The sequence below is a fragment of the Amblyraja radiata genome, chromosome 9 (assembly GCF_010909765.2).
Source record: "Amblyraja radiata isolate CabotCenter1 chromosome 9, sAmbRad1.1.pri, whole genome shotgun sequence".
NCBI lineage: Eukaryota > Metazoa > Chordata > Chondrichthyes > Rajiformes > Rajidae > Amblyraja > Amblyraja radiata.
In genome coordinates, this window is record NC_045964.1 from 56,425,925 (window position 1) to 56,448,335 (window position 22,411).

General features: G+C 45.8%; 1 protein-coding gene and 1 long non-coding RNA gene across 2 annotated transcripts in view; both read left to right on the plus strand.

Moving 5' to 3' along the window:
• Window positions 1-22,411, plus strand: part of c9h14orf132 (chromosome 9 C14orf132 homolog) — a 74,485-nt gene that overhangs the window by 41,906 nt on the left and 10,168 nt on the right. The window lies entirely within an intron of this gene.
• LOC116977160 lies at window positions 18,793-20,661 on the plus strand. Its single transcript, XR_004413135.1, has 3 exons — window positions 18,793-18,804; window positions 19,572-19,573; window positions 20,482-20,661. It is a non-coding gene; the product is annotated as an uncharacterized LOC116977160 (long non-coding RNA).

Below are 22,411 nucleotides of genomic sequence, written 5' to 3' on the forward strand. Positions count from 1 at the left end.
GATCATGGCTGATAATCTAAAATCAGTATCCCATTCCTGCTTTTTCCCCATATCCCTTGATTCCTTTAGTTTAGGAAGTAGCTCCAGAAATATTGGATGCATTAGTAATAATCTTTCAAAACTCTTTAGATTCTGGAGTAGTTCCTGAGGATTGGCGGGTAGCAAACGTAACCCCACTTTTTAAGAAGGGAGGGAGAGAGAAAACGGGGAATTACAGACCAGTTAGTCTAACATCGGTAGTGGGGAAACTACTAGAGTCAGTTATTAAAGATGGGATAGCAGCACATTTGGAAAGTGGTGAAATCATTGGACAAAGTCAGCATGGATTTACAAAAGGTAAATCATGTCTGACGAATCTTATAGAATTTTTCGAGGATGTAACTAGTAGCGTGGATAGGGGAGAACCAGTGGATGTGGTGTATCTGGACTTCCAGAAGGCTTTCGACAAGGTCCCACATAAGAGATTAGTATACAAACTTAAAGCACATGGCATTGGGGGTTCAGTATTGATGTGGATAGAGAACTGGCTGGCAAACAGTAGGAGTAAACGGGTCCTTTTCACAATGGCAGGCAGTGACTAGTGGGCTACCGCAAGGCTCAGTGCTGGGACCCCAGCTATTTACAATATATATTAATGATCTGGATGAGGGAATTGAAGGCAATATCTCCAAGTTTGCGGATGACACTAAGCTGGGGGGCAGTGTTAGCTGTGAGGAGGATGCTAGGAGACTGCAAGGTGACTTGGATAGGCTGGGTGAGTGGGCAAATGTTTGGCAGATGCAGTATAATGTGGATAAATATGAGGTTATCTATTTTGGTGGCAAAAACAGGAAAGCAGACTATTATCTAAATGGTGGCCGACTAGGAAAAGGGGAGATGCAGCGAGACCTGGGTGTCATGGTACACCAGTCATTGAAAGTAGGCATGCAGGTGCAGCAGGCAGTGAAGAAAGCGAATGGTATGTTAGCTTTCATAGCAAAAGGATTTGAGTATAGGAGCAGGGAGGTTCTACTGCAGTTGTACAGGGTCTTGGTGAGACCACACCTGGAGTATTGCATACAGTTTTGGTCTCCAAATCTGAGGAAGGACATTATTGCCCTAGAGGGTGTGCAGAGAAGGTTCACCAGACTGATTCCTGGGATGTCAGGACTGTCTTATGAAGAAAGACTGGATAGACTTGGTTTATACTCTCTAGAATTTAGGAGATTGAGAGGGGATCTTATAGAAACTTATAAAATTCTTAAGGGGTTGGACAGGCTAGATGCAGGAAGATTGCTCCCGATGTTGGGGATGTCCAGGACAAGGGGTCACAGCTTAAGGATAAGGGGGAAATCCTTTAAAACCGAGATGAGAAAAACTTTTTTCACACAGAGAGTGGTGAATCTCTGGAACTCTCTGCCACAGAGGGTAGTCGAGGCCAATTCATTGGCTATATTTAAGAGGGAGTTAGATGTGGCCCTTGTGGCTAAGGGGATCAGAGGGTATGGAGAGAAGGCAGGTACGGGATACTGAGTTGGATGATCAGCCATGATCATATTGAATGGCGGTGCAGGCTCGAAGGGCCGAATGGCCTACTCCTGCACGCAATTTCTATGTTTCTATGTCCTAAGAACTAAATCTAACCCTCTCTTGAAAACAAAGATGTTTATTGCCAGAGCTCAAGAATTAGTTATCACGAGAGAACCTTATGGAGCAACAAGCAGTCTGCTGGAGGGACTCAGCGGACTCAATTGTCTTCCGGAAGTGGCGGCGCTGTTAACAGTTGCGGCTCGCCTGCAGTCCGTCTGTCTTTACTTTTTTCTGTTGTTTTTTTTGTCTTGTTTTGGTTAAGTTTTAGTTTGTTGGGTTGTGGGGGGGGGGGGGTGAAACATGTTCTCTGTCTCTTCCTTCGGGGGGGAATGCGACTTTTTCGTGTCGTATCCCCCTTCTCTGCCTCCGTCTGCGCTGAGGCCTAATGGCGGAGCTGTCGGCCTCCAGCCTGCGACTGACCCCGAGGCTCCGGAGGCAGAGCCAGCCAGGACTCACCAACGAGAGGCTGGCTGTCTTCGGGGCTGAGGCAGCGGTGGCCTGACTTGCTGGTGCGGCGTTCTGGCTTTCGGCGGTGGCCTGGAGCTGATGCAGCGGGGCTCGGAGCTGACACTGCGGGACCCGGAGCTGGGGGCAGCGGCCCGGAGCGGAGACTGCGGGACCCGGAGTTGGGGCAGCAGCCCGGAGCGGAGACTGCGGGACCCGGAGCTGGGGCGGTGGCCCGGAGCGGAGACTGCGGGACCCGGAGCTGGGGCAGCGGCCCGGAGCGGAGACTGCGGGAGCCGGAGCTGGGGCGGCAGAGACTGCGGGACCCGGAGCTGGGGCGGCGGCCCGGAGCGGAGACTGCGGGACCCGGAGCTGGGGCAGCGGAGACTGCGGGAGCCGGAGCTGGGGCGGCGGCCTGGAGCTGGGGCAGCGGCCCGAAGCGGAAACTGCGGGACCCGGAGCTGGGGGCAACGGCCCCGAGCGGAAACTGCGGGACCCGGAGCTGGGGCGGCGGCCTGGAGCTGGGGCGGCTGCCCGGAGCTGATGCTGTGGCGGGCCGTCTCGGAGTGGAGACGGCGTTCCGGCTTTCGGCGGCGGCGACATCACCACGGAGGTCCACTGGACTGGAGGGCGGCATCTCCGGCCTGGATCGATCGCCTCAGCGCAGAGGGAGAACAAGGAGGGAAGAGACGGAGACTAAGACTTTGCCTCCATCACAGTGAGGATGTGCTTGGTGAACTCACTGTGGTGGATGTTTAATTTGTGTTTATTGTATGTTTTGTTTTTATTGGTTCTGTGTATGACTGCAGGCAACATAATTTCGTTCAGACCGAAAGGTCTGAATGACAATAAAGGAATCTAATTCTAATTCTAATTCTAAATCAAACAGCATCTGTGGAAGAAAATTGACAGTCAGCACTTTATTAAGACACTGAAGTACTTAGGTTAACTCTTGAAGCACTATAATTTGCAGGACTATAGACAAAATAACCCCAAAATGGGATTTTAATAATTATGTTATTTATCTGTGTGCAGTGTGATTTGGGCATGTTAAGCTGCTACAAATAAGAATTTCATTATTTTATTGTCAGTACATAAGACAAGCAAACACTCTTGACCCTGAACAAGGATCTCGACTCGAGACACCCTGTAGAAGGATCTCGAACTGAAACGTGACCCATTCCTTCTCTCCAGAGATGCTGCCTCAGCTACTCCAGCTTTTTGTGTCTATCTTTGGTTTAAACCAGCATCTACAGTTCCTTCCAACACTCTTGACTCTTAAAGTCCACCTTGGATGAAATGGACTTCTGAGCTCACAGGGTGGCACAGTGACACAGCAGTAGAGTTGCTGCCTTACAGCGCCGGAGACCCAGGTTCGATCCTGACTACAGGTGCTGACTGTACGTAGTTTGTACGTTCTCCCTTTGACCATGTGGGTTTTCTCCGGGTGCTCTGGTTTCCTCCCACACTCCAGAGATGCACAGGTTTGTAGTTTAATTGGCTTCAGTAAAATTGTAAATTATCCCTAGTGTGCAGGGTAGTACTAGTGTACAGCGTGATCGCTGGTCGGTGCTGACGCGGTGGGCCGAACGGCCTATTTTAGCACTTTATCTCTAAAGTGAAGTCTAAAAGTTGTAGGTCTATAGTTTGCATTGACCATTACCTTCTAAGAGGTAGGCCAAATCAGTTGAGTGAAGCCCAGTCCACAGGGTATCACGGTATCAGCACCCCCGGCGAAGCTGAACCAAGTACTGTCCCACCAACGGACACGAGTCCAGAGCCCAACCAGCCACAGTCAGCAGTAGAGAGGAAGATGGAAGGAAAAAAGCAGAATGGAGCAGTCACTGGCTGTGGCTGAAGAGAAAAGATGCTGTCTGGGCTGCCACGTGACCATCTAGAGGCTAACCATAAGACACACACCCAGGGCTAATCACCCTGCGGTTGGCCTGCCTCGACTGAGGGTGTCTTGTGATAAAAGGCCAAAACACCCAGTGATGTTGAGGTACACAACTGAAGATGTGTCTGATTGGTAGCAAAATCACCTAGTGGTCACCCCAAAGAATACCGGGTGTCAGTTGTGAAGAACCTTAGGGATTGCAACATCCAGTCCTACTAATCAATTTGTACATTTTACGCATAGCACTTTTGGAAAATTATTTAAATAACAATTCAGGGACTACTGAGAGAGATTTATCTACCTTCATACACCTTTTGTGCCCTGTTTTTCATCTTAAATGTATCCTACATCCCTTGAATTCTAAGCTTATGAAGAGAGTATATAGTGAGAGAGTAGATTCCCCGATGGATCAGAATAGATTTTAAATGAATCCTTTCTCATCTGTATTTACTGTGGAGAAAAAAGTGGAAGCTTGTGAGATCAGAGAAGAGAACAGAGATATCCTGAAGCCTACCGACACTCTGAAAGAGTGGTATATAACCCTGGGACTTGACCAGTTCTATCCTAGGATGGTGTGGGAAATAAGGGAGGAGATTGTTGGGACACTGTCAAAGATTTTCGTATCTTCGATAACCTGTGGTAATGTACCAAATACTGCAAGATAGCTATTGTTCTGCTTTTATTTAAGTTCCCTGAAAGTGGTGACACAGGTAGACAGAGTGGTGAAGAAGACGTATTGTATTCTTGCGTTCATTGGCCGAGGTATTGAATTTGGGAATTGATACATCATGTTACAGTTGTACAAATTGTTTGTTTTTACACTCTTGCAGTTTGAGCTTTGTCATATAAATATTCACAGTCACAGAAGAAACATAGAAACATAGAAATTAGGTGCAGGAGTAGGCCATTCGGCCCTTCGAGCCTGCACCGCCATTCAATATGATCATGGCTGATCATCCAACTCAGTATCCCGTACCTGCCTTCTCTCCATACCCTCTGATCCCCCTAGCCACAAGGGCCACATCTAACTCCCTCTTAAATATAGCCAATGAACTGGCCTCAACTACCCTCTGTGGCAGGGAGTTCCAGAGATTCACCACTCTCTGTGTGAAAAAAGTTCTTCTCATCTCGGTTTTAAAGGATTTCCCCCTTATCCTTAAGCTGTGACCCCTTGTCCTGGACTTCCCCAACATCGGGAGCAATCTTCCTGCATCTAGCCTGTCCAACCCCTTAAGAATTTTGTACGTTTCTATAAGATCCCCTCTCAATCTCCTAAATTCTAGAGAGTATAAACCAAGTCTATCCAGTCTTTCTTCATAAGACAGTCCTGACATCCCAGGAATCAGTCTGGTGAACCTTCTCTGCACTCCCTCTATGGCAATAATGTCCTTCCTCAGATTTGGAGACCAAAACTGTACGCAATACTCCAGGTGTGGTCTCACCAAGACCCTGTACAACTGCAGTAGAACCTCCCTGCTCCTATACTCAAATCCTTTTGCTATGAAAGCTAACATACCATTCGCTTTCTTCACTGCCTGCTGCACCTGCATGCCCACTTTCAATGACTGGTGTACCATGACACCCAGGTCTCGCTGCATCTCCCCTTTTCCTAGTCGGCCACCATTTAGATAATAGTCTGCTTTCCTGTTTTTGCCACCAAAATGAATAACCTCACATTTATCCACATTATACTGCATCTGCCAAACATTTGCCCACTCACCCAGCCTATCCAAGTCACCTTGCAGTCTCCTAGCATCTTCCTCACAGCTAACACTGCCCCCCAGCTTAGTGTCATCCGCAAACTTGGAGATATTGCCTTCAATTCCCTCATCCAGATCATTAATATATATTGTAAATAGCTGGGGTCCCAGCACTGAGCCTTGCGGTACCCCACTAGTCACTGCCTGCCATTGTGAAAAGGACCCGTTTACTCCTACTCTTTGCTTCCTGTTTGCCAGCCAGTTCTCTATCCACATCAATACTGAACCCCCAATGCCGTGTGCTTTAAGTTTGTAAACTAATCTCTTATGTGGGACCTTGTCGAAAGCCTTCTGGAAGTCCAGATACACCACATCCACTGGTTCTCCCCTATCCACGCTACTAGTTACATCCTCGAAAAATTCTATAAGATTCGTCAGACATGATTTACCTTTTGTAAATCCATGCTGACTTTGTCCAATGATTTCACCACTTTCCAAATGTGCTGCTATCCCATCTTTAATAACTGACTCTAGCAGTTTCCCCACTACCGATGTTAGACTAACTGGTCTGTAATTCCCCGTTTTCTCTCTCCCTCCCTTCTTAAAAAGTGGGGTTACGTTTGCTACCCGCCAATCCTCAGGAACTACTCCAGAATCTAAAGAGTTTTGAAAGATTATTACTAATGCATCCACTATTTCTGGAGCTACTTCCTTAAGTACTCTGGGATGCAGCCTATCTGGCCCTGGGGATTTATCGGCCTTTAATCGATTTAATTTACCCAACACCACTTCCCGGCTAACCTGGATTTCACTCAATTCCTCCAACTCCTTTGACCCGCGGTCCCCTGCTATTTCCGGCAGATTATTTATGTCTTCCTTAGTGAAGACGGAACCAAAGTAGTTATTCAATTGGTCCGCTATATCCTTGTTCCCCATGATCAACTCACCTGTTTCTGACTGCAAGGGACCTACATTTGTTTTAACTAATCTCTTTCTTTTCACATATCTATAAAAACTTTTGCAGTCAGATTTTATGTTCCCTGCCAGTTTTCTTTCATAATCTATTTTTCCTTTCCTAATTAAGCCCTTTGTCCTCCTCTGCTGGTCTCTGAATTTCTCCCAGTCCTCCGGTATGCTGCTTTTTCTGGCTAATTTGTACGCATCATCCTTCGCTTTGATACTATCCCTGATTTCCCTTGTTATCCACGGATGCACTACCTTCCCTGATTTATTCTTTTGCCAAACTGGGATGAACAATTTTTGTAGTTCATCCATGCAGTCTTTAAATGTCTTCCATTGCATTTCCACCGTCAACCCTTTTAGAATTAATTGCCAGTCAATCTTGGCCAATTCACGTCTCATACCCTCAAAGTTACCTTTCTTTAAGTTCAGAACCATTGTTTCTGAATTAACAATGTCACTCTCCATCCTAATGAAGAACTCAACCATATTATGGTCACTCTTGCCCAAGGGGGCACGTTCAACAAGACTGCTAACTAACCCTTCCTCATTACTCAATACCCAGTCTAAAATAGCCTGCTCTCTCGTTGGTTCCTCTACATGTTGATTTAGATAACTATCCCGCATACATTCCAAAAAATCCTCTTCCTCAGCACCCCTGCCAATTTGATTCACCCAATCTATATGTAGATTGAAGTCACCCATTATAACGGTTTTGCCTTTGTCGCACGCATTTCTAATTTCCTGTTTGATACCATCTCCAACTTCACTATTACTGTTAGGTGGCCTGTACACAACACCCACCAGCGTTTTCTGCCCCTTAGTGTTTCGCAGCTCTACCCATACCGATTCCACATCCTGCAAACTAATGTCCTTCCTTTCCATTGCGTTAATCTCCTCTCTAATCAGCAACGCTACCCCACCTCCTTTTCCTTTCTCTCTATCCCTCCTGAATATTGAATATCCCTGGATGTTCAGCTCCCAGCCTTGGTCACCCTGGAGCCATGTCTCCGTGATCCCAACTATATCATAGTAATTAATAGCTATCTGCACATTCAACTCATCCACCTTATTACGAATGCTCCTTGCATTGAGACACAAAGCCTTCAGGCTTGTTTTTACAACACTCTTACCCCTTATACAATTTTGTTGAAAAGTGGCCCTTTTTGATTTTTGCCCTGGATTTTCCGGCCTGCCACTTTTACTTTTCACCTTGCTACCTATTGCTTCTACCCTCATTTTACACCCCTCTGTCTCTACACTCACACATTTAAGAAACCCTTTCCCTTTAACTCCATCCTCCACTAGCCCATTCGACACCCCACCCCCCTTATTCAGTTTAAAACCACCCGTGTAGCAGTGGCAAACCTGCCTGCCAGAATGCTGGTCCCACACCTGTTAAGATGCAATCCGTCCCTTTTGTACAGTTCCCCCTTACCCCAAAACAGATCCCAGTGATCTAAGAATCTAAATCCCTGCCCCGTGCACCAGTTCCTCAGCCACACGTTCAGGTCCCGTATCTCCCTGTTCCTGCTCTCGCCAGCACGAGGAACTGGAAGCAAACCGGAGATAACCCTGGAGGTCCTGCTTTTCAGCATTTTTCCGAGCTCTCTAAAGTCACGCTGCAGAATATTCATCCCCTTCTTTCCGACATCGTTTGTGCCGACATGCACTACCACTTCCGGATGTTCACCTTCGCCCTTGAGGATTTTCTGCACTCTGTCCGTGACATCCTGGATCCTGGCACCAGGAAGGCAGCACACCATCCTCGCATCCCGTCTGTTGCCGCAGAAACCCCTGTCCGTACCTCTCACAATGGAGTCTCCTACTACAATGGCGTTGCCTGCCTTAGGCCTTTTTGGTTTTGGCTCAACAGCCCTATTCGCATCACAAGCCAGTCCGCCTGAGTCCTTCCCCCCCCCCCGACCGATGCAGGAGCTTGATCGCCCTGACGAGGAGGCCCACCGCCGGCTAAGGGAGTAAGATCGTCCCGTCAATGGAAGGCTAGAACTGGCGCATGGAACAGGTTATATGGCCGGTGGAGTCCAGTTCCTGAACACAAAGTGTTGGAATAACACAGTGGGTCAGGAAGCATTTGTAGATGGAATGGATGGATGACATTTCAGGTCGGTATCCTTCTTTGGACAGAGGTCCTGACCTAAAACATTGCCTGTCCATTCCTTCCACAGATACTCCTGACCTACTAAGTTACTCTAGACTTTCTGTTTATCTCAAGATTCCGACCTGCAGTTCCTTGTGTCTCCAGAGTCCATGTCATGTTCTGATAAGGCAATGTATGCACAGCAAGTTCTTACCAAAAGCAGTGCAATAATGACCGGATAATCTGCTTTGAGAATACTGATTGATAATTAAATACCGGTCAGGGGAAACTTTTTTTTCAATCTCTTACCTTGCTGGAGATGCGATCGTTTTCCGGGTTGTATCTCCGGTCGCTCTGTGCAGTAGCATCGCGGAGCTGGATGCCTTGCTCGGGACTGACTTTGAGCCCCACCGCGGGGCGTGGACTTACCATCGGAGCCAATTCCCTGCCTGGGATCGACGCTCCAACCATGGACTTTAACTTCAAAGAGATCGCAGTCTCGGGAGAGACGAGTCGGGAAGCTCCAAAACCGCACAACGTTCGACTAGCCCCGACCTGAGGTAGATCGCCCGGTGCAGGAAAGCTGAGTCCTTCCCCCCCCCCCCGACCGATGCTGGAGCTTGATCGCCCTGACGAGGAGGCCCACCGCCGGCTAAGGGAGTAAGATCGTCCCGTCAATGGAAGGCTAGAGGCCCCCGACCACGGGAAAACAAAGAATGGAAGAGATTTAACTTTTTTTCACTTCCATCACAGTGAGGAATGTGGAGGAGTCACTATGGTGGATGTTCATGTTAAAATGTATTTTGTGTTCTGTTGCTTTTTATTAGTATGACTGTATGGCAAATCAAATTCCTTGTATGTTGCAAAACATACTTGGCTAATAAAGTATGATTATGATTATTATGATTATGAAATGTGAAACCAGAGGAAGGAATATAGGTGGAAGGAATTGAATTGAATACTTTCTTGTCACTTACACGTGACATGTCACAGTGAAATTCTTTGCTCGCATACCTTGTCAAGGTATGCAAATAGTTGCACTCCACTCAATAATGCTGCTGGGTCCTCTCCGGCCACCTCCGTAGCGCCGACCCAGGCCCCAGCCACAGGCTCCGTCAACGCAGGGGCCAGCCGAGGGCTCCGTCGACGCAGGGGCCAGCCGCAGGTTCTGTCAACCCTCGAGGCTCCGCCGGCCGTTCTCCGCGGCACCTCTGGAAGGCGTTCCTCCTGTTTGAATGTGTTCAAACTTGTTACCAACTCTCCTCCTCGCTAATTACTGGCAACCTGGTTTTAAGAAAGGAGAGAGAGAGAAATGGAATTGTAGACCAGTTAGCCTTACATCGGTAGTGGGGAAGTTGCTTGAGTCGATTATTAAAGATGTAATAGCAACGCATTTGAAAAGCAGTGACAGGAATTTTTTGAGAATGTAACAAGTAGAATGGATAAGGGAGAGCCAGTAGATGTTGTGTATCTGGACTTTCACAAAGCCATTGACAAGGTCTCACACAAGAGATTAGTGTGCAAAATTTGAACACATGGTATTGGGGGTAAGGTTTTGACATGGATAGAGAACTGGTTGGCAGACAGGAAGCAAAGAGTAGGAATTAACGGGTCCTTTCCAGAATAACAGGCAGTGACTAGTGGGGTGTCGCAAGGCTCAGTGCAGGGACCCAGTTATTTACAATATATATTAACGATTTAGATGAGGGAATTAAATGTAACATCTCGAAGTTTGCGGATGACACAAAGCTGGATGGCAGTGTGAGCAGCGATGAGGATGCTATGAGGCTGCAGGGTGACGGATTGGTTGGATACATGCAGTATAATGTGGATAAATGTGAGGTTATCCACTTTGATGGCAAGAACAGGAATGCAGATTATAGAAACATAGAAATTAGGTGAAGGAGTAGGCCATTCGGCCCTTCGAGCCTGCACCGCCATTCAATATGATCATGGCTGATCATCCAACTCAGTATCCCGTACCTGCCTTCTCTCCATACCCTCTGATCCCCTTAGCCACAAGGGCCACATCTAACTCCTCTTAAATATAGCCAATGAACTGGCCTCGACTACCCTCTGTGGCAGGGAGTTCCAGAGATTCACCACTCTCTGTGTGAAAAAAGTTCTTCTCATCTCGGTTTTAAAGGATTTCCCCCTTATCCTTAAGCTGTGATCCCTTGTCCTGGACTTCCCCAACATCGGGAGCAATCTTCCTGCATCTAGCCTGTCCAACCCCTTAAGAATTTTGTAAGTTTCTATAAGATCCCCTCTCAATCTCCTAAATTCTAGAGAGTATAAACCAAGTCTATCCAGTCTTTCTTCATAAGACAGTCCTGACATCCCAGGAATCAGTCTGGTGAACCTTCTCTGCACTCCCTCTATGGCAATAATGTCCTCCCTCAGATTTGGAGACCAAAACTGTACGCAATACTCCAGGTGTGGTCTCACCAAGACCCTGTACAACTGCAGTAGAACCTCCCTGCTCCTATACTCAAATCCTTTTGCTATGAAAGCTAACATACCATTCGCTTTCTTCACTGCCTGCTGCACCTGCATGCCCACTTTCAATGACTGGTGTACCATGACACCTAGGTCTCGCTGCATCTCCCCTTTTCCTAGTCGGCCACCATTTAGATAATAGTCTGCTTTCCTGTTTTTGCCACCAAAATGGATAACCTCACATTTATCCACATTATACTGCATCTGCCAAACATTTGCCCACTCACCCAGCCTATCCAAGTCACCTTGCAGTCTCCTAGCATCCTCCTCACAGCTAACACTGCCCCCCAGCTTAGTGTCATCCGCAAACTTGGAGATATTGCCTTCAATTCTCTCATCCAGATCATTAATATATATTGTAAATAGCTGGGGTCCCAGCACTGAGCCTTGCGGTACCCCACTAGTCACTGCCTGCCATTGTGAAAAGGACCCGTTTACTCCTACTCTTTGCTTCCTGTTTGCCAGCCAGTTCTCTATCCACATCAATACTGAACCCCCAATGCCGTGTGCTTTAAGTTTGTAAACTAATCTCTGAATGGTGTCAGATTTGGAAAAGGGGAGATGCAACGAGACCTGGGTGTCCTTGTAAGTCAGTCACTGAAAGTAAGCATGCTGGTACAGCAGGCAGTGAAGAAAGCTAATGGCATGTCGGCCTTCATTGTGAGAGGATTTGAGTTTAGGAGCAAGGAGGTCCTCTATAGTTGTACGGGGCCCTGGTGAGACCGCACCAGGAGTATTGAGTGCAGTTTTGCTCTCCTAATTTGTACATTATTGTTATTGAAGGAGTGCAGTGTAGGTTCATCAGGTTAATTACTGGGATGGCGGGACTGACATATGATGAAAGAATGGATCGACTGAGCTTATATTCACTGGAATTTAGAAAGATGAGGGGATCTTATAGAAACAAATAAAATTCTTAAAGGATTGGACAGGCTACATGCAGGAAAAATGTTCCCGATGTTGGGAGAGTCCAGAACCAGGGGTCACAGTTTAAAAATAAGGGATAGGCCATTTAGGACTGAAATGAGGAAAACCTTTTCACCCAGAGAGTTGTGAATCTGTGGAATTCTCTGCCACAGAAGATAGTGGAGGCCAATTCACTGGATGTTTTCAAGAGAGAGTTAGATTTAGCTCCTTGGGCTAAAGGAATCAAGGATATGGGGAGAAAACAGGAATGGGGTACTGATTTTGGATGATCTGCCATGATCATATTGCATGGCGGTGCTGGCTCCTGCACCTATTTTCTATGTTTTTGATTCAAATGTCTTGTTTCGCTCACTTAACGTTTAGCTGCTATCTTCTGATCAAAAGTTTAAGTGGATTTGTAATTTGTTTAACTCGCATCATTCACCTACTCCTCCTCTCAATGTCTTGGAAACGATGCGTTGTACAGGGTTGTATGTTTGACACAGATTGCATAGTGTTTAATATCTTCCAGGATACTGTCAATTTAACATGTGTCTGATGAAGTGCAGTGTGTCTGTAAATCTCATGCTGTTGGAAATCGGGTAAAACAGAGTGTTCAATGCCTTGCGGAAAGAAAATACATTATAAACATAGGGATGGGCTTGAATTGTTAATACTCAAATCAGACCTCTGCGATATCTTCATTTCTCAATTCACGGAATCCTTTACCCAGGTTAGGGGAATCATGAACCAGACGACATAAGTTTAAGGAGAGAGGGAAAAGATTTAATAGGAACCTGAGCGGCAACGTTTTCACTCAGTAGGTGGGTAAATGGAACAAGCTGCCAGAGGAGGTAGTTGAGGCAGGTACTATATCAACAGACAAAGACAGATACATGGATATTGTAGTTTAGGTTCGAGATACGGCATGGAAACAGGCCCTTCGGCCCACCGAGTCCATGTTAACAGGATAGCTCTGGATAGTATGGAACATCTGAAGGATCCAAAGGAAATGTGCTGGCAGAGGAGTTTGATTTATCTTAGCATCATGTTCAGCTCAGACATTGTGGCCCAGATCAGGCGGGGAGGATAAAGTACTGTTGAAGTACACTGCAGGTCTGGGTGAGTGAGGCCTGGAGCTGCAGGAGAGACAGAGCGAGGACCTGCACATGGCCAAGAGTGTAGAACAAGAGTGTAAAAAAGTGTTACGAGAACTGGTGGATTGAGTATAAGATCCTGTCCATGTTCTCCAGAAGTACTGCCTGACCCGCCGAATTAATCCAGTACTTTGTGTCCATGATTTATCATTCTTATTGAATTCCCCTTTCTGATTAGGATATATTTTTTTGAGCATTATGAAATTGCTGCTTAAATATTTGCCACCGCTCATCTGCTGACCTTTCCTGAAGCCTATTTTCCGAGACTACTGCAGACAATTCTATCTTAATACCTTTCTAATTTAATAGCGTCTGAATTTGTTTGTACTTCCTAATGTTGTTTTGCTGGCTATTATGTCAATCCGGACATCTGTTTATTAATACTTTGTAGAGATTTACAGCAGAAATTAATATTTGGCATAAACTGGTGTTTGATCTCCGATCTGCCATAGGTTAGCAGTGAGTGATGGAGTCAGAAACAGTGTTTTTTCTCTGCAGAATACTTCTCACAAGGAGAGAAGCCTGACAAATCACGGCAACCAGATCCCTTTATTAGATGCTCTTCTGTTGGTGAACTTTAGTCTTTAGAGATACAACGCGGAAACAGGCCCTTAGGCCCACCGAATCTGCGCCGACCAGCGATCACCCCGTAAACTAGCGCTATCCTACACCCTGGGGACAATTTATACAAGCCAATTAAACTACAAAGCTGTACATCTTCGGAATTTGAGAGGAAACCAGAGAACCTGGAGAAAACCCACGTGATCACAGGGAGAACATATAAATTCTGTGCAGACAACACCCAAAGTCAAGATTAAACCCGGGTCTCTGCTGCTATAAGGCAGCAATGCGCCACTGTGCCGCCCCCGAAGGCACAAAGTGCTGGGGGAATTCAGCGGGTCAGGGAGCATTTGTGGAGGGAAATGGATTTTAGTCTGTCTTACTGCACTGTAACCATACTGCACTGGTACAAACTTACGATGATGTCTCACACAGAACAGTGCAGTCTTTCGGCCCACAATGTCTGTGCCAAACGTGACGCCAAGACCAATCTTTATCTACCTGCACATGATACATATCCCTGCAGGTCCAGGTGCTAATTCAAATGTTTCTTAAATGCCAGTGGGATGGTCACAGTATTGGTCAGCAAAGGGATGCAGGAGTCATTCACATATCCAGAGCCATTGGCTCTTCCCCAGTACAATATTACTGGATTAGCCATAAGGTGAGGTTGGATTCTTTTCTCTGGAACACCAGAGGTTGAGGGAAGATCTGATATAAGGGGTGACCAAAGGTCGTGGTGGAGGCAGATATGGTAGTGGTGCTTAAGAGGCTTTTTAGATAGACAGACGTTGGACACAAAAAGCTGGAGTTACTCAGTGGGGTAGGCAGTATCTCTGGAGAGAAGGAATGGGTGACTGGGTCTGAAGAAAGATCTCGCCCCGAAATGTCACCCATTCCTTCCCTCCAGAGATGCTGCCTGCCTGAGTTACTCCAGCTTTTTGTGTCTGATTTCGGTTTAAACCAACATCTGCAGTTCCTTCCTACACAAAGTCCTGTTCATTGTGCTATGTTTTATGGTCCTTAAATATGAGTGGTTCAATCTAAACTGTGTTTGTACTAGCTGATGCACATTCAGAATTCACATGGATGTTAGTTGGCAGACGGGGAACAGAGAGCAGGAAGAAATTACATTGTTCCAGGGTGGCAGGCATTGACTAGTGAGATACCACATGAATTCATGGTTGTGTCCCAATTATTCAGGAAATACGTCAATCATTTGGATGAGCACGCCCAAGGTCATATTTCTGAGTATATCAATGACACTAAACCGGGTTGGTTTGTGAGTTATGTGGAGTGAGTGGATAATTCATGTGGATAAATCTGAAGTTATCCACTTCAATAAGTAAAACCAAAAGTTGAGTATTTAAAAAAAAAAGAGAGATTGGAAATGGTTGGTGTAAAGAGAGCCTTGTTGTTGGACATCAGTCACTGACAAGAACTTTGCAGGTACAGCAAGCAGTCAAGAAGATGAATGATATGAAGACAGAAGGAACTGCAGATGCTGGAATCTTGATCAAAGCACAAGGTGCTGGAGGAACTCAGCTGAGTAAATGCACAGTGGGGTTCATTCAGGAGTCAAGGCACACATGCAGACAGTAGGAACTGCAAATGCTGGAAACTTGAGCAAAACACAAAATGCTGGAGTGACTCAGCGGGTCAGGCAGCATCTGCGTAGAAAATAGCCATGGGATGTTTGGGAAAACAGGCCCTTTAGCCCAACTTGTCTATGCCGACCAAGATTCCCCATCTTTGCCATTCCCATTGGCCCATGTTTGGCCTATTCCCTCTAAATCTTTACTCTCCTTGGATCTGTCCAAATGTAGATATTGTTATAGTCCCTGCCTCAACTACGTCGTCTGGCCGATTTACCCATCACCCTCTGAGTGAACAAAATGGCCGCTCAGGTTCATATTAAATCTTTCCCCTCTCACTTTATGTCTTTGTGCCCTGGATGGTATTGAGTTTGAGTATGGTTCTGGCTGTTCCATCCTGCAAACAGTATTTTATTGCCCTCCTGACCTAATCCAGGCTGCTTTATCCTCTCGTAAACAGTATCATGCCACTTCCTGACATGATGCTGACACGTCCTGATTAATCTTCTGGAAATTTTTGAGGATGCAACTTGGAAAGTGGACAAGGGTGAACCAGTGGATGTAGTGTACCTGGACTTTCAGAAAGCATTTGATAAGGTCCCACATAGGAGATTAGTGGGCAAAGGTAGGGCACATGGTATTGGGGGTAGAGTGCTGACATGGATATAAAATTGGTTGGCAGACAGGAAACAAAGAGTAGGGATTAACGGGTCCCTTTCAGAATGGCAGGCAGTGACTAGTGGGGTACCGCAAGGCTCGGTGCTGGGACCGCAGCTATTTACAATATACATCAATGATTTAGATGAAGAGATTCAAAGTAACATTAGCAAATTTGCAGATGACACAAAGCTGGGTGGCAGTGTGAACTGTGAGGAGGATGCTATGAGAATGCAGGGTGAATTGGACAGGTTGGGTGAGTGGGCAGATGCAAAAAAGGAAGGCAGATTACTATCTAAATGGTGTCAAGTTGGGAAAAAGGGAAGTACAACGGGATCTGGGGGGTCCTTGTTCATCAGTCAATGAAATTGCGCATGCAGGTACAGCAGGCAGTGAAGAAAGCGAATGGCATGTTGGCCTTTATAACAAGAGGAGTTGAGTATAGGAGCAAATAGGTCCTTCTGCAGTGGTATATGGCCCTAGTGAGACCACACCTGGAGTATTCTGTGCAGTTTTGGTCCCCTAATTTGAGGAAGGACATTCTAGCTATTGAGGGAGTGCAGCATAGGTTTACAAGGTTAATTCCCGGGATGGCAGGACTGTCATATGCTGAGAGAATGGAGCGGCTGGGCTTGTATACTCTGGAGTTTAGAAGGATGAGAGGATATCTTATTTAAACATATAAGATTATTCAGGGTTTAGACACGGTAGAGGCAGGAAACATGTTCCCGATGTTGGGGGAGTCCAGAACCAGGGGTCACTGTTTAAGAATAAGGGGTAAGCCATTTAGAACGGAGACGAGGAAACACTTTTTCTCACAGAGAGTTGTGAGTCTGTGGAATTCTCTGCCTCAGAGGGTGGTGGAGGCCGGTTCTCTGGATACTTTAAAGAGAGAGCTAGATAGGGCTCTTAAAGATAGCGGAGTCAGGGGATATGGGGAGAAGGCAGGAACGGGGTACTGATTGTGGATGATCAGCCATGATCACATTGAATGGCGGTGCTGGCTTGAAGGTCCGAATGGCCTACTCCTGCACCTATTGTCCATCCTGATACCGGGTTATCTGTGGCTCTTTTCGTGGAAATCCTCATCAGTCCCTCTTCATTTAATACTGTGAGAATGAAGTAGAACCCAGCATTTCCACCTCACACCTGTGTGCACCCAATTATTTACTGCTAATATAAAAGCACAACATGAATTTGTCCTGACAGTCGACAGCTGGCAATGATTCCACTCTGGAAGAGATTAGTCAAAGCTCCTTCTTCATCACATGAATGAGTAAAGATGTTCATTAGTTATCTGTGCATGTAGCAAATCCCCAAGCAGAAAGATGTTGTTAACTTCACATGCCTGGGCAGTGAATGTAGCAAATAATCCAGGTTTAGGTTTACCAAAGTACAGTGAAAAGCTTTGTTTTGCATGCTATCCAATCAAATCAGATAATACTATCCAAAAGTACAATCAAGTCAGACTTGAAAGGGGAAGATGCAGAGTGCAAAATATAGTTCTAACCTTTGTAGTGTTTCATTTCCAGACACAAAATCCAATGTGCACAGTTGGGTAGAGGAAAATCGGACAGTACTCTAGCTTATGGAAGGAGCGTTCAGAAGCCTGATAACGTGGGGAGAAAGCTGTCCCTGAGTCTGATGGTGCACACTTTCAGCAAATATATTAGTCCACCTTCAAATTAAGACATGGAGCATTTTCAGAAGGTACTGTAGGTACTGGCGCATTTCAGAACTTGGAATGCAAGGAAAGTAATGGTTCCTTAGGAACATATTCTCAGCAATTTGTGCTGCACATCAAAACGTCAACAAAGGTTGTATTTTACTTAAGACGCCAGCACCTTAGTGTCTACACCAATGTTCCACAGTCAGTTCACGTGGTGAAATCACGAACCTCTTAGTTCCCTGTTATTGGTTTATTCTTGTTGCATATACCAAGATACCTGAAAAGCTTTATTTGTATGCTATCCAGTCAAATCATACTAGACATGAGTACAATCCAACCATAATACAACAGGTAGTGCATAGGGTAAAATACGGGAGTGCAGAATATAGTGTTACAGGTACAGAGAAAATGTCCAAGATCTGCAATGAGAGATAAGTTGGAAGATCGAACTATACCCAACCTTATGGGCTAACATTGTGACCGAGGTTGCTGTCTTGCCACATGTTACTAAGCTCCCCATCCCCTTTGATCCGGCTTCGATCCTGACCACAGGTGTTGTCTGTATGGAATCTGTACGTTCTCCCCATGACTGCTTGGGTTTTCTTCGGGTGCTCCGGTGTACTCCCACTCTTCAAAGATGTACAGGATTGTAGGTTCATTGGCTTTGGTAAAATTGTAAATTGTCCCTAGTGGTGTAGGATAGTGTTAGTGTACGGGGCGATTGCTGGTCAGCATGGACTCGGTGGGCCAAAGGACCTGTTTCCGCGCTGTATCTCTAAAGTCTAAAGGTGAATATAGGTGGAAGTGGAAATTCCTTCTCATCGGGTACATGAATATTAGTTTAAAGCGATATGGACCAAACTTGGACAAATGGGGCATCGGCAGGGATGAGTTGGGCCGAAAGGTCTGTTCCTGTACCATATGACTCGCTGTGACCCTTAACACTTTTAGGAAGGATATATTGTCTCTGGAGAAGGAGAAAAATGGATATTCACAGGGTCTAAAGTGTTTAGGCTATGAGCAATTACAGTAGAGGTTTAGTTTCTGAAATATTAAAGAATAAGTGATGATTTAATGGAGATTTATTTTGTATTTTAAAATTTCTAAGAGAATGAGTAACAGAAAAAATGCTAAATATCAGAGGCAGGCCTGACCAGAGCTTTAAAAATACTTCTTTCTACTAAGGTAGAAATGTCATTAATCGGGAGAATAGGGCGGTCAAGTCAACTTTATTTGTCACGTGCACATACAAGATGTACAGTGAAATGAAAGTGGCAATGCCTGCAGGATTGTGCAAAACAACAGAACATCAGAACAGAACCAGTATTTACATTTTTTTAAAAGACACAACAGTAATTACGCCCTGGTGAGATTAGAGTTTACAGTCCTGATGGCCTGTGGGAAGAAATTCCGTCTCATCCTCTCTGTTTTAGCAGCGTGACAGCGGAGGCGCTTGCCTGACCGTAGCAGCTGGAACAGTCCGTTGCTGGGGTGGTAGGGGTCCTTCTTGATCTTGTTGGCTCTGGATCTGCATCTCCTGGTGCATAGGTCTTGCAGGGGGGGGAGTGTAGTTCCCATGATGCGTTCGGCCGAACGCACTACTCTCTGCAGAGCCTTCCTGTCCTGGGCAGAGCTGTTGCCAAACCAGATTGAGATGTTACCGGACAAGATGCTTTCTACTGTACCAGAGTAGAAAGATTGAAGGATCCTAAGAGAGACTCTGAATTTCCTCAGCTGCCTGAGGTGGTAAAGGGGCTGCCTTGCTTTACTCACCAGTACGGCTGTGTGTGTTGTCCATGTCTGATCCTCTGTGATGTGGACTGCCAGGTATTTGAAGCTGCTCACCCTATCCACAGTAGTCCTATTTATCCCCAGTGGCATGTACGTCCTCGGTTGTTGTGCCCTTCTAAAGTCAACAATCAGCTCTTTAGTTTTAGTGACATTCAAGAGGAGGCTGTTGTCCTGACACCAGAGTGCCAGTCAGCCACCTCCTCCAGGTAGGCCATCTCATCGTTATCGGAGTTCAGGCCCACCACCACAGTGTCATCAGCAAACCTGATGATGGAGTTGGAGCTGAACCTGGCCACACAGTCATTTGTGTACAGGGTGTACAGTAGGGGGCTAAGGACGCAACCCTGGGGGGATCCTGTGTTCAGGGTGAGGGGATTGAAGTTATGTCTCCCCATCTTGACTACCTGGGACCTGGCGGTGAGAAAGTCCAGGACCCAGGCACACAGGGGAGTGTTCAGCTCCAGTTCCAGCAGCTTCTCAGCAAGTCTGGTGGGGACTATGGTGTTGAAAGCTGAACTGAAATCAATGAACAGCATCCTCACATAGCCCCCCTTCTGGCTGTCAAGGTGACAGAGAGTGGTGTGCAGAACCTGAGAGACCGCATCATCCGTGGATCTGTTTGAACGGTATGCGAACTGCAGCGGGTCCATGGTGCGAAGGAGGAAGGCGCAGATGTAGTTCTTGATCAGCCTCTCGAAGCATTTCATGACCACCGGTCATGAGGGCCACCGGTCGGTAGTCATTCAAGCAAGCTGGAGAGACATTCTAAGGCACTGGTACAATGGTGGATCGCTTGAATGGTGGTCTCCTCTCAGCCTCCGGCGTTCTGAAGGAAACAATCCAACATGTACTTAAATATTCATGCATTGTCTATTTGCATAGATACATAGATACAGTGCCCTCCATAATGTTTGGGACAAAGACCCATCATTTATTTATTTGCCTCGGTACTCCACAATTTGACATTTGTAATAGAAAAATCACATGTGGTTAAAGTGCACATTGTCAGATTTTATTAAAGGCCGTTTTTCCACATGTTGGTTTCACCATTGTAGAAATTACAGCTGTGTTTATACATAGTCCCCCCATTTCAGGGCAGCATAATGTTTGGGACACATGGCTTCACAGGCGTTTGTAATTGCTCAGGTATGTTTAATTGCCTCCTTAATGCAGGTATAAGTGAGCCTAGTCTTTCCTCCAGTCTTTCCATCACCTTTGGAAACTTTTATTGCTGTTTATCAACATGAGGACCAAAGTTGTGTCATTGAAAGTCAAATAAGCCATTATGAGACCGAAACAAGAATAAAACTGTTAGAGACATCAGCCAAACCTTAGGCTTACCAAAATCAACTGTTTGGAACATCATTAAGAAGAAAGAGAGCACTGGTGAGCTTACTAATCGCAAAGAGACTGGCAAGCCAAGAAAGACTTCTGCAGCTGATGACAGAAGAATTATCTCTATAATAAAGAAAATTCCCCAAACCCCTGTCCAACAGATCAGAAACACTCTTCAGGAGTCAGGTGTGGATATGTCAATGACTACTGTCCGCAGAAGACTTCATGAACAGAAATACAGAGGCTGCACTGCAAGATGCAAACCACTGGTTAGCTGCAAAAATAGGATGGCCAGGTTACAGTTTGCTAAGAAGTACGTAAAAGAGCAACCACAGTTCTGGCAAAAGGCCTTGTGGACAGATGAGACGAAGATTAACTTATATCAGAGTGACGGCAAGAGCAAAGTATAGAGGAGAGAAGGAACTGCCCATGATCCAAAGCATACCACTTCATCTGTGAAACACGGTGGTGGGGGTGTTATGGCCTGGGCACGTATGGCTGCTGAAGGTACTGGCTCACTTATCTTCATTGATGATACAACTGCTGATGGTAGTGGCATAATGAATTCTGAAGTGTATAGACACATCCTATCTGCTTAAGTTCAAACAAATGCCTCAAAACTCATTGTCTGACAGTTCTTTCTACAGCCAGACAATGATCCCAAACATACTGCTAAAGCAACAAAGGAGTTTTTCAAAGCTAAAAAATGGTCAATTCTTGAGTGGCCAAGTCAACCACCCGATCTGAACCCAATTGAGTGCCTTTTATATGCTGGAGAGAAAACTGAAGGGGACTAGTCCCCAAAACAAGCATAAGCTAAAGATGGCTGCAATACAGGCCTGGCAGAGTATCACCAGAGAAGACACGCAGCAACTGGTGATGTCCATGAATCGCAGACTTCAAGCAGTCATTGCATGCAAAGGATATGTAACAAAATACTAAACATGACTAGTTTCATTTACATGACCTTGCTGTGTCCCAAACATTATGGTGCCCTGAAATGGGGAGCTATGTATAAACACTGCTGTAATTTCTACATGGTGAAACCAAAATGTATAAAAATGGCCTTTATTGAAATCTGACAATGTGCACTTTAACCGCATGTGACTTTTTCTATTACAAATCTCAAATTGTAGAGTACAGAGGCAAATAAATAAATGATGAGTCTTTGTCCCAAACATTATGGAGGGCACTTTAGATACATAGACAATAGGTGCAGGAGTAGGCCATTCGGCCATTCGAGCAACCACCGCCATTCAATTGGCTGATCATCCACAATCAGTTCCTGCCTTCTCCCCACATCCCTTGATTCCACTAGCCCTAAGAGCTCTAACTAACTCTATTTTGCATGCATCCAGTGAATCGACCTCCACTGCCTTCTGAGGCAGAGAATTCTATAAATTCACAACTCTCTGGGTAAAAAAGTTTTTCCTCACCTCAGTTCTAAATAGCCTACCCCTTATTCTTAAACTGTGGCCCCTGGTTCTGGACTCCCCCAACATCGGGAACATGTTTCCTGCATCTAATCCCTTAATAATCTTATATGTTTCAATAATAATCCCTCTCATCC